Consider the following 13,860-nt stretch of genomic DNA (forward strand, 5'->3'; position numbering starts at 1 on the left):
AGCAAGCTACACCGCGATGCAGAGCGCCTCTCTTGCAGAGTCTGCCACTTGAGTTTATTAAACATCTCCGTAACGCTATCACGGTTACCGAATAACCCTGTGACGAAACGCGCCGCTCTTCTTTGGATCTTCTCTATCTCCTCCGTCAACCCAATCTGGTACGGATCCCACACTGATGAGCAATACTCAAGTACAGGTCGAACGAGTGTTTTGTAAGCCACCTCCTTTGTTGATGGACTACATTTTCTAAGCACTCTCCCAATGAATCTCAACCTGGTACCCGCCTTACCAACAATTAATTTTATATGATCATTCCACTTCAAATCGTTCCGCACGCATACTCCCAGATATTTTACAGAAGTAACTGCTACCAGTGTTTGTTCCGCTATCATATAATCATACAATAAAGGATCATTCTTTCTATGTATTCGCAATACATTACATTTGTCTATGTTAAGGGTCACTTGCCACTCCCTGCACCAAGTGCCTATCCGCTGCAGATCTTCCTGCATTTCGCTACAATTTTCTAATGCTGCAACTTCTCTGTATACTACAGCATCATCCGCGAAAAGCCGCATGGAACTTCCGACACTATCTACTAGGTCATTTATATATATTGTGAAAAGCAATGGTCCCATAACACTCCCCTGTGGCACGCCAGAGGTTACTTTAACGTCTGTAGACTTCTCTCCATTGATAACAACATGCTGTGTTCTGTTTGCTAAAAACTCTTCACTCCAGCTACACAGCTGGCCTGATATTCCGTAGGCTCTTACTTTGTTTATCAGGCGACAGTGCGGAACTGTATCGAACGCCTTCCGGAAGTCAAGAAAAATAGCATCTACCTGGGAGCCTGTATCTAATATTTTCTGGGTCTCATGAACAAATAAAGCGAGTTGGATCTCACACGATCGCTGTTTCCGGAATCCATGTTGATTCCTACATAGTAGATTCTGGGTTTCCAAAAACGACATGATACTCGAGCAAAAAACATGTTCTAAAATTCTACAACAGATCGACGTCAGAGATATAGGTCTATAGTTTTGCGCATCTGCTCGACGACCCTTCTTGAAGACTGGGACTATCTGTGCTCTTTTCCAATCATTTGGAACCCTCCGTTCCTCTAGAGACTTGCGGTACACGGCTGTTAGAAGGGAGGCGAGTTCTTTCGCAAACTCTGTGTAGAATCGAATTGGTATCCCGTCAGGTCCAGTGGACTTTCTCTATTGAGTGATTCCAGTTGCTTTTCTATTCCTTGGACACTTATTTCGATGTCAGCCATTTTTTCGTTTGTGCGAGGATTTAGAGAAGGAACTGCAGTGCGGTCTTCCTCTGTGAAACAGCTATGGAAAAAGGTGTTTAGTATTTCAGCTTTACGCGTGTCATCCTCTGTTTCAATGCCATCATCATCCCGTAGTGTCTGGATATGCTGTTTCGAGCCACTTACTGATTTAACGTAAGACCAGAACTTCCTAGGATTTTCTGTCAAGTCGGTACATAGAATTTTACTTTCGAATTCACTGAACGCTTCAAGCATAGCCCTCCTTACGCTAACTTTGACATCTTTTAGCTTCTGTTTGTCTGAGAGGTTTTGGCTGCGTTTAAACTTGGAGTGGAGCTCTCTTTGCTTTCGCAGTAGTTTCCTAACTTTGTTGTTGTACCACGGTGGGTTTTTCCCGTCCCTCATAGTTTTACTCGGCACGTACCTGTCTAAAACGCATTTTACGATTGCCTTGAACTTTTTCCATAAACACTCAACATTGTCAGTGTCGGAACAGAAATTTTCGTTTTGATCTGTTAGGTAGTCTGAAATCTGCCTTCTATTACTCTTGCTAAACAGATAAACCTTCCTCCCTTTTTTTATATTCCTATTAACTTCCATATTCAGGGATGCTGCAACGGCCTTATGATCACTGATTCCCTGTTCTGTACATACAGAGTCGAAAAGTTCGGGTCTGTTTGTTATCAGTAGGTCCAAGATGTTATCTCCACGAGTCGGTTCTCTGTTTAATTGCTCGAGGTAATTTTCGGATAGTGCATTCAGTATAATGTCACTCGATGCTCTGTCCCTACCACCCGTCCTAAACATCTGAGTGTCCCAGTCTATATCTGGTAAATTGAAATCTCCACCTAAGACTATAACATGCTGAGAAAATTTATGTGAAATGTATTTCAAATTTTCTCTCAGTTGTTCTGCCACTAATGCTGCTGAGTCGGGAGGTCGGTAAAAGGAGCCAATTATTAACCTAGTTCGGTTGTTGAGTGTAACCTCCACCCATAACAATTCACAGGAACTATCCACTTCTGCTTCACTGCAGGATAAACTACTACTAATAGCGACGAACACTCCACCACCGGTTGCATGCAATCTATCCTTTCTAAACACCGTCTGTACCTTTGTAAAAATTTCGGCAGAATTTATCTCTGGCTTAAGCCAGCTTTCTGTACCTATAACGATTTCAGCTTCGGTGCTTTCTATCAGCGCTTGAAGTTCTGGTACTTTACCAACGCAGCTTCGACAGTTGACAATTACAATACCGATTGCTGCTTGGTCCCCGCATGTCCTGACTTTGCCCCGCACCCGTTGAGGCTGTTGCCCTTTCTGTACTTGCCCAAGGCCATCTAACCTAAAAAACCGCCCAGCCCACGCCACACAACCCCTGCTACCCGTGTAGCCGCTTGTTGCGTGTAGTGGACTCCTGACCTATCCAGCGGAACCCGAAACCCCACCACCCTATGGCGCAAGTCGAGGAATCTGCAGCCCACACGGTCGCAGAACCGTCTCAGCCTCTGATTCAGACCCTCCACGCGGCTCTGTACCACAGGTCCGCAGTCAGTCCTGTCGACGATGCTGCAGATGGTGAGCTCTGCTTTCATCCCGCTAGCGAGACTGGCAGTCTTCACCAAATCAGATAGCCGCCGGAAGCCAGAGAGGATTTCCTCCGATCAATAGCGACACACCTCATTGGTGCCGACATGAGCGACCACCTGCAGATGGGTGCACCCTGTACCCTTCATGGCATCCGGAAGGACCCTTTCCACATCTGGAATGACTCCCCCCGGCATGCACACGGAGTGCACATTGGTTTTCTTCCCCTCTCTTGCTGCCATTTCCCTAAGGGGCCCCATTACGAGCCTGACGTTGGAGCTCCCAACTACCAGTAAGCCCACCCTCTGCGACTGCCCGGATCTTGCAGACTGAGGGGCAACCTCTGGAACAGGACAAGCAGCCATGTCAGGCCGAAGATCAGTATCAGCCTGAGACAGAGCCTGAAACCGGTTCGTCAGACAAACTGGAGAGGCTTTCCGTTCAGCCCTCCGGAATGTCTTTCGCCCCCTGCCACACCTTGAGACGTGTGTCCTTACGTTAGTTAGGTTTAAGATGACATCAGATGTTAAGTCTCTCATTTGAACCTCAGAGTGGTTGGTGGGTCTCATCGTCCATAAACAGCCATTTTCAATCTACCCCTGGCATGTTCGATAGGGTTCATGTCTGGAGAACATGATGGCCACCCTAGTCGAGCGATGTCGTTATCTTGAAGGAAGTCATTCACAAGATGTACTCGATGGGGGCGCTAATTGTCGTCCATGAAGACGAGTCCCTCGCCATTGTGCTACCAATATGTTTGCAGTATCGGTCGGAGGATGGCTTTCACGTATCCTATAGCCGTTACGGCTCCTTCCATGACCAACAGCGGCGTACGTCGGCCCCACATAATGCCACCCGAAAAGAGCTGGGAACTTCCACCTCGCTGCACTCGCTGGACAGTGTATCTAAGCCTGACCGGGTTGCCTCCCGATGGTCTCCGACGGTTTTCTGATTGAAGGCATATGCGACACTTATCGGTGAAGAGAACGGGGTGTCAATCCTGAGCGGTCCATTTGGCATGTTGTTGGGCCCATCTGTACCACGCTGAATGGCGTCGTAGTTGCTAAGATGGTCCTCGCCAAGGACGTCGGGATTGAAATTGAGCATCATGCAGCCTATTGCGCACAGTTTGAGTCGTACCACGACTGTGGCTGCTCGAAAAGCATTATTCAACATGGTAGCATTGCTGTCAAGGTTCTTCCGAGCCTTCCATAGGTAGCGGTCATCCACTGCAGTAATAGCTCTTGGGCGGTCTGAGCGAGGCATGTCATCGACAGTTCCTGTCTCTCTGTATCTCCTCCATGTCCGAACAACATCGCTTTGATTCACTCCGAGATGCCTGGGCACTTCCCTTGTTGAGAGCTCTTCCTGGCACAAAGTAATAGTGCGGACGAGATCGAACCGTAGTATTGACCGTCTAGGCATGGTTGAACTACAGACAACACGAGCCGTGTACCTCCTTCTCGGTGGAATGACTGGAACTGATCAGCTGTCGGATCCGCTCCGTCTAATAGGCGCTGCTCAAGCATGGCTGTTTACATCTTTGGGCGGGTTTAGTGATATCTTTGAACAGCCAAAGAGACTGTGTCTGTGATACAATATCCACACACACACACACACACACACACACACACACACACACATATATATATATATATATATATATATATATATATATATATATATATATATATATATATATATTAGAGAGAGAGAGATACCGCTCCAACAACATGTGTAAGTTACATAAACTGAAGAGCCAAAGAAACTGGTACACCTACCTTATACCGTGTATGGCCCCTGCGAGCATGTAGAAGTCCGCAACACGACGTTCCATGCACTCTATTAATTGCTGAAGTAGTGCTGGCGGGAACTGACCCACGAATCCTGGAAGGGGTGGAGATCTCTTCTAAACAGCACACTGCGTTGCATCCCAGATATGCTCAATAATATTCATGTCTGCGGAGTTTCGTGGCGAGCAGAAGTGTTTAACTCAGAACAATTCTGGACGTGTGAGGTGTCGCATTGTCCTGCTGGAATTTCTCAAATTCCTCGGATCGCATATTGGACATACACACACACACGCACGCGCGCGCACACACACACACACACACACACACATAGCCGGCCGAAGTGGCCGAGCGGTTTTAGGCGCTACAGTCTGGAACCGCGCGACCGCTAAGGTCGCAGGTTCGAATCCTGCCTCGGGCATGGACGTGTGTGATGTCCTTAGGTTAGTTAGGTTTAAGTAGTTCTAAGTTCTAGGGGACTGATGACCTCAGCAGTTAAGTCCCATAGTGCTCAGCGCCATTTGAACTTTGAACATACACATACCTATATATATAGGGAGAGTCAAAAGTACTTGGACACCTTCATAAGTTGGCAGATTAAAGGGAAAATTGAAATGTGATGATGGAAACATAGGTTTGACGTGAGGCCGCAACTTTTGGAGTGAATGTCATTCATGGCCGCCATCTTGAAATCCGCCAATCTGGATTCAAGTCATTTTTTTTAAATGGGAAGGGGGGTATATGACACATCAAATAACACTCCCTTGAGCTCTGGAATTGAGTGGTGTAATTTGTTTTTCTCTGTCTTGTACAGTTTATATATATAAAACCTTTTTTTAGTCATTCGTCAACTGATCTGGTGGAAGCAATCTGTTTTACAAATGAGAAACAATGTGTAGTTTATTAGTTTATTTACATTTTGTTATCCAGATGTCTAAGACTCATTATATGCATACACACAAAGTGTAATGCCAGTCTGAAGATGACAGCACGATTCTTCCGAAACTAGTAATTGGGTTAAAGGTCTTAAAATTATGCGATCCTGTCTTACACACACACACACACACACACACACACATACACACACACACACACACACACACATTAGTCCAGAATCACCAAATGTAAACTTAGCACGTTGTGAATAGCTTATTCCCTAAACAAAATATGACATTTCAATTTAATGAGGTGTCCTGTAATTTTGGGGGCACAATTATACTGAAATGTGTAGCGCAATGGTTGCCATAATAGAGAGTCACAGTTATATATAATAAGTAAAGAGACACGCATGTAAATACTTTGAAAGGTACTTGTTTTGCAAATAAAGCTGCGTTTTCTTGCTGCTAGTTATTTTATTTATCCCATACGCATTTCGCCTTCTCCTGTTCTAAGACATCATCAGTGGGATCCATAACGATACAGTTTTGTTAGTTATAGATTATAAAACAGTTCACTTCACGATTTTTTGTAAAAATGTAATTACTTACGATTTGCTGATCTGCGTTTCCTCACATCTGGTCTGGAGGTCGCACTATCACTTTTATCACTGTTCTATATTCACATCTTTGTATTTTCGCTATCCACACAGTGTTCACCATGTTTACTACTCTTTTTTGTGATAGACTATCGTTCTTCTGTCACTCTATACAACTATTTCATCGTACACTTCTTTTCACAGCGTAAGTATTGCGACTCCATTACGTGTTTCATCGCCTTTTGTATGTTTACCTATTTGTTGCCAACCCAACGAAGTATATGTTCGTTACTAATTTCTGTTTATGATGTTTATAACATGTGTGTGCGTATGAGTGAGACAGAGGGGGGGGGGGGGGGGGATAGAGCCGATTTTTTTTTTTCAGTACTCTGGGGTCGGGTCATGGATGAGTGAGTGTAAAGATGTTGGGTTCTATTATTATAACATTGGACAGAATTATTATATTTCTCCTTTTTGCGAACATTATTCTATTATTTTATTTATTAGTGTAAATAATGAATTTCTTGTCATGTGTACTTGGTCACTCAACAGGATTTTCCCCTCTGCTTTTGTTTTATGTATTGGGTAATCTTGTTGCATGGTCAGAAGGTTCTTTTTATTGTTGATTCTAATTATTCTCATCTCATCTTCTCTAGTGGCTGGTTTGTGATCATTTTCTCTTAGGTGTTCTGCAAATGTGGAGGTGTTTATCCCATATTTCCATGCTCTCATGTGTTCCTTGCATCTGGCAGCAAATGTTATCCCTGTTTGCCCTATGCATGTGCCTTCACAAGTGTTACACTGTAACTGGTATATACCTGCTTCCTGGTATATGTCTCTTGTTTTTTGTCAGTTTTGGTGTGTATTTTTGTATAGACTTGTCTGTTGTGTATGCTATGTTTATTCCCTGTCCTTTGAAAATGTTGGTGATTTTATGGGTGAGTTTGTGTTTGTATCTCATTGTGTACTTTGAAAGGTACTTACCCTGTATCTGGTTCTTCGAAAGCGAAGATCAGAACGAGACCGCGGGCGGCCGTTCTATTTTTGGCAGCAGCTGCCCCCAGAACGGGTGGTGCGGCGCGGGGCGGGGCGGCGCACGCATCTGGGTCGGCCGCTCGTCCGGAGCTGAATGGCGGGGGCGTGGCCACGTGCTAGCGGCCTCGGGACTGGGTCACGGCCCGGGGTCGTGAGCAGGCGGCTCCCGTCCCAGCACAGCCACGTGTGCCACCCGACCCAGCCCGGCAGCCTGCGCACCCGCTGGGTCGCCGCGGTAGGCCGCGGTCGCGCCGACCCACTGACATTACCTGCCTGCCCTCACTGCCTCACTCACGCTCAGGTAACGCTCCTGTAACTTTAGCCAAACTGTCCAGCTTCTTTCCTCAAAGTATAGGGTATACCTACTTGTTTACGTGTGAGTCACCATGCCAGAAGATACTTCTAATTAAGGTTATTGAAGAATTAGTCGTAAATATGGGTGGCCGCTCAGCTATGAACTGCACTAACTATTGCAGCAATGGTGTTTTGCATGTTTAAATTTCCAAATTACCCCGAACGAAGAAAAAGCTGTACCATAAATTGCATGACAGACAACTGGGGAACAGTATCTGGTGATCAATCGCCTATTGCAAATAAATGTTGATTAAAGTAGTTATTCACAATGTTGATAACGGCTGTGATGTGGGATCTAAGTGGGATACTGTCAAGTGGGGGGTGCCTCAGGGATCAGTGTCGGGGCCACTCCTGTTCCTTGTTTATATAAATGATATGCCCTCTAGTATTACGGGTAACTCTAAAATATTTCTGTTTGCTGATGACACTAGCTTGGTAGCAAAGGACGCTGTGTGCAACATTGGCTCGGTTTCAAATAGTGCAGTACATGACCTCAGTTCATGGCTTGTAGAAAATAAACTAACATTAAATCACAGTAAGACTCAGTTTTTACAGTTTCTAACACGCAGTTTAACAAAACCTGACGTTTTAATTTCACAGAATGGGCATATGATTGGTGAAATTTAACAGTTCAAATTTCTATGTGTTCAGTTAGATAGTAAGCTGTCGTGAAAAGCCCATGTTCAGGATCTTGTTCAAAGATTCAATACTGCCATTTTTACTATTCTAACGGTATCAGAAGTGAGTGATACTTCGACACGAAAATTCGTCTACTTTGCTTATTTTCATTCGCTTATGTCGTATGGTATTATATTTTGGGGTAACTCTTCCCATTCTGCAAGGATATTTTTGGCTCAGAAACGGGCTGTTCGGGCAATAAGTGGTGTGAATTCACGAACCTCTTGTCGACCTCTGTTCACGAGTCTGGGTATTTTGATATTAGCCTCTCAATATGTATACTCCTTATTGTCGTTTCTTGTTACCAATATTAGTTTATTCCCAAGGATAAATAGCTTTCACTCGGTTAATACTCGGCAGAAATCAAACTTGCATTTGGATCAGACTTCCTTAAGTCTTGTGCAAAAAGGTGTGCAGTATACTACTGCATCCATTTTCAATAAGCTGCCACTCGAATTCAAAAATCTTAGCAATAATCCACGCGCTTTCAAATCGAAACTGAAGAGGTTCCTCATAGGTCACTCCTTCTATTCTGTCGAGGAGTTCCTTGGAAAATTAAGCTGATTCTTATTGTATTACTGATAGCGTTTACTTAAACTTATGGACTGACTTTTTTCAGGTTCATAAACATTTATTTTTATCTGTTATTACTTTTATGTTGTAATTTCATGTACTGACACGTTCCATGGCCTTGGAGATTTGCTCCTCAATTTGGTCCTACGGAACTTGACGTGTAAATAAATTGAAATAAAATAAATAAACATGAAATCAGTTGGATACAACTGAGTTTCTTCACCCAGTCGAAAACTATACTCAGGCAGTTTGTCCCAAACTTTTTCGGTTTACGCAATTTGTGATGTATCTATCACTACGTCCTTACCATAAACATACCTACACAAACTAAAAAATATTTAACGCCATTTCTTGTATAGGTAATTAGGACGACCGATAGTAGAGAGATTCTTATAACTGATTGGTCATTGTGAGGGAATCTGCAAAAGTAACATAACCTTCAAAGAATAAAGTTTTCACCACAGCTCAACATCCAACAGACGTATAATGAAGTACACAAAATGAATACTGGTTAAATGGTAGATGAAACTATTAATAAAAGTTCGGTTCACTGTAACATGAAACTATACCTTTCCCCTTATCTGTACAATAAAAACGCCACATTTCTTAAAGTACCTACTTACAATTAAAAAAGAAAAGCCTCTTTCACAAGTGCCTATATGGTCAAAAACTAATAAATAGGCACAGGTTGTTACTGCATAATACCCATATTTGAAGTTATTCCTACCGAGTTCTTAACTCATTACATTTAATGTTTGCAAACTACCACACAAATTCTGAGAATACATTTCTATAGCCAGGAAATAGGCCTATTACATTTAAATTTTTCTGTTATACTAAAAGAGTAATCTAATTATCTCTATATACAGTAATTACTGATCTGTACACTTCATATATCTAATATCAAATAGCTTGAAAGAAATATTGTAAAAAGTTGCTTGAATAGGTTCATTGAACACAAGGTAAACAATACCCAAACCTCAGAGGTGGGGAAAACATGGTGGACGGTTCAGCCTATTACATAGGAGCTCTGCCCTCAGGTCTCGGCACGAGGACGAAATCAGCAAAATGGTTCAAATGGCTCTGAGCACTATGGGACTTAACATCTATGGTCATCAGTCCCCTAGAACTTAGAACTACTTAAACCTAACTAACCTAAGGACAGCACACAACACCCAACCATCACGAGGCAGAGAAAATCCCTGACCCCGCCGGGAATCGAACCCGGGAACCCGGGCGTGGGAAGCGAGAACGCTACCGCACGACCACGAGATGCGGGCACGAAATCAGCAGATCAGCATCTTTAGCTAGGAGAAACACGAGCAGGTGGTTCGCAAAAGAGGCGTCCATGTGATTTGGGCGATGGATCAACTGATATCGACACTGTAAAAGTTTACTTCGAATGGTTTTAATACGAGCCTCCGCTAATATTATCCCAAATCCACAACTCCTGTGGATGTAATGACACTGCTCGACAATTACTAAGGAATAACTGGCACTTGCTAAGGAATAACTGGCACTTGCTAAGGAACAGATGGCTATGGAACACCTCACGAATAGTAGTAACAGGAAGTGTAGAGTGAGGAACATGTTAACTGCAGCGAAGACTGTTCACCAAAGCCCTACATGTATTCGACAGTGCATGCAGTACGGTGTTTGTCGGAGGTTGTTGTGGAACTGATTAGTGCGACATTTCATGTGATACGGCAACATGACTGCAAGGCTTCATTTGAGTTCTTATGATCGTGGACGAGCAGTTGGACGCCCCAAAGACGGTCAAACTATCATTGCTGTGGCGACAATAATAAATTTGTTCCAAAAGTATTATCTCACCATTAAGAAAAGCCACTGAAGAAGGAAATGCTGAGCGAAAGCATGTCAGTGATCGTAGATGCACCACCCACCGCACTACAAGAGATCGGCACATAGCCCTCGTGACGAAAAGGAACTGACATCACTCCTAGGCAGTTCGCTGCAGACTTCACAGTCACTAGTGATATAGGCGTCTCTGCCAGAACCATTCCGCGGTGACTGAATCAGGCTGGTTTGTATGCTCGCAAGTCTGTTAAGTGCATCCCAGTTCAACCATGGCTTCGTCGAGAAAGAGTTCGTTGGTGTAGGGAACTTGTTGGTTGAAGTCGGCAACAATGGACCAGAGTGAAGGTCTCCGAAGAATTCCGTCGCTGCAGAGGCAGTGAGTGTGGACGGAATGGGGAACGCGTTAGATACCACAAATGCTCTCGAACGTCATAATTATGGCTTGACCGTTATGGTGTGGACAGGCATTATGAATAATGGCTGAAAACCGCTTCGTTTCTGTGCGTGAGGTACCGTTACAGCACAGCTGTTTTGCAGGGAGATTTGGGGTTGGGTTGAAGCAGACTTCCTGTTTATGGACGACAACACACAGGAACGCTGAGATATCGGACACACTGGAAAGTGAAGATACTGAACTAATGGAATGGCCTGCGACCTCCCCAGGCTTAAGTCCTACAGAACCTGGCTGGTATGCTCTTGGCAGACGTTTTTATCGACGAACACCCCCTCCCCGAACCGTGCAAGATTGAAAACCGCCTTCGGAAAGGAGTCGGGCATTATCACCAAGGACTCCTCAACAGTTTGGTAGCCAGCATGGATAAGTGCAAAATGTGTATTAGTACCCCAGGAGTGCATATCCCTTACTGAGAGTCGGATATCGGCTTTATGTTGCGAGTCTGACCCGTGACAAACATGAACGTTATCCTGCTATCCTGATTTCCATTAAGATGGAAACTATACCATTTTTCGTTACAAATATACCACCCCACCTCTATTACGTACGTAGTGTTTCATGTCCTCCATCATTTTATGTGATTATTCGTGTCCAACAATGTCTCTGTTCCTTATCTATTGCCAAGCCGTGTATATCGTGGTCGGTGGTAATTTTGAGTAATGCCTGTTTTCTATTTTTCAGTATGATAACAATAACACAGTTGGGATGCAGTGAGATGTTTCACAGCGTCATGTTGTCACCTTCACACTAGGCAAAAACGATACAGCGCCATCTTGAAAAATATGCACATCTGTAGCAGTCAATGTGACCGCTTGCTACAGCCATCGCTATCGTGGCGAGATTCTCCGCAACTGCTACCTTAAGTTAAGGTTGCTTCTTTTGTACTGGTGGCTCCTAGCGTCAAACAAGCCCATAGTTATATCTACGACTTGTCATACCAGTCAAATTTTCATATACTTCTAAGCTATGGAGATCATCATTTACATAAAAAATTAAGTGAGTCAAAATTAAGTTTGAATTCTCTCACAAACAATAGCTTTCAGAGTATGTGTTACTGTCAAGTAACACAGTGTCCTAAGTGCAATACAGAAGGTAACTGAAAGACATTCGCAATGAGAACAGAAATGATACTTTTATCAAAACATAATATTTATACTGAATTCCATTTACCTACCAGCCGAGGGGTCGTAGCATGTGGACATGCTGCAGTATGTCTCCCCAATGCATCCCACACGTTTTCTAAGGGATGTTAGCCGGGAAAACAGACAAACCAATCCATTCCCCGGATATCCATTCGTTTCGAGAGATGCTGAACAGTTCGACGCTGTCATACATTAGTGTCACAATAACATTCATCGGTGACTGTACCGTCTCCGCACACCATAAAACCACAAAAACGATCATGGTCGACAGCGTTGCTGGATGCATTAAGTGTTCCACACCCTTCGTCATATGAAGGTACGTCCAGAATAACTACTCACAAGCAAACATCAGTAACTTAACCTCGTATTTTAGCGAGAAAAAAACCACACTTGTAAGATATCAGCTCCATTAATGGAGCCAGCACTAAAACTTGGGCCATAATTCTGACAGTAAGTAGTTTCGCCCCTCTGAATGTACAGCTCCACTGCAGTCCCCTAATGCCCGAGCCAGGTACTGTAAAGCAGAGTGGCAACCAGCACGCTCCTATGGTCGCCATGGTGCAGGCGAGGGAAGTTCAGGGAGGGAAGGAAGGAAGGAAGATTAGGGTTTAACGTTCCATCGACATCGAGGTCATTAGAGACGGAGCACATGCTCGGATTGTTCTATGGATGGCGAATGTAATTGGCCATGGCCTTTCATAGGAACCATCCCGACAGCCTACATCTGGATACACGGGCGCGGATTTGAACCGTCGTTTTCCCGGAAGTTGTGGAGGAGGGGAACACGTCTGTAGAGCGAACTTTTGTTCGAGAACACGTTGTTTCGTTGTTTTACGAGAAATGAATACGTAATAAGCATCCCCCCCCCACACACATATATATATATATATATACAAAATCTTTTTTTCCGAATTTGGCCAAATATGGACCGCTTGGAACTTAGAATTTTTGGCCTTTCCTTTCCTATCTTCCCAGAAGCTCTTCATTTTTTCACTTCTTTTCTTTCTCTCCTCTTCGAAAATGTAGTGTGTGGACCTTCTCGTTAGTGGTTTCTCTTCAAATGATTTCATGCTGTCGACTTTGCTTCTTATTCTTCCCTGTTTCTCTAGTGTAATGCCAATTTCTTGTGCATCTGTTTTGACCTCTTCTGACCACTTAGAGGTGGACTTTAACTGAAGATCTGTTTGCTCAGCCGGTGTTCATCTATTTTCGCTAAGTGTCCGTAAAATTTCAACCAACGTTTCCGCATTGTGTCCGTAATTTTTCAGGTTTACTTGTAGAGCTCCTCATTTTTTTCTATTCTTCCAAATTCCAAGATCAGTCTTCCGAGATTCCAGAATGCTCTTGAGAATGTTTCTTTCCTTCTTTTCAAGTTATTCAAACTGTTTCCTTTTATTTAGAATAAGACTATGGTTCGAAAAACGAATAAACCTAAACAAATGGAGAATTATTATCAAATAGATTTAATGATTTTCGCCCGCATCTCGTGGTCGTGCGGTAGCGTTCTCGCTTCCCACGCCCGGGTTCCCGGGTTCGATTCCCGGCGGGGTCAGGGATTTTCTCTGCCTCGTGATGGCTGGGTGTTGTGTGCTGTCCTTAGGTTAGTTAGGTTTAAGTAGTTCTAAGTTCTAGGGGACTTATGACCACAGCAGTTGAGTCCCATAGTGCTCAGA

Source organism: Schistocerca piceifrons, chromosome 7 (genome assembly GCF_021461385.2).
Source record: "Schistocerca piceifrons isolate TAMUIC-IGC-003096 chromosome 7, iqSchPice1.1, whole genome shotgun sequence".
Classification (NCBI taxonomy): Eukaryota; Metazoa; Arthropoda; class Insecta; order Orthoptera; family Acrididae; genus Schistocerca; species Schistocerca piceifrons.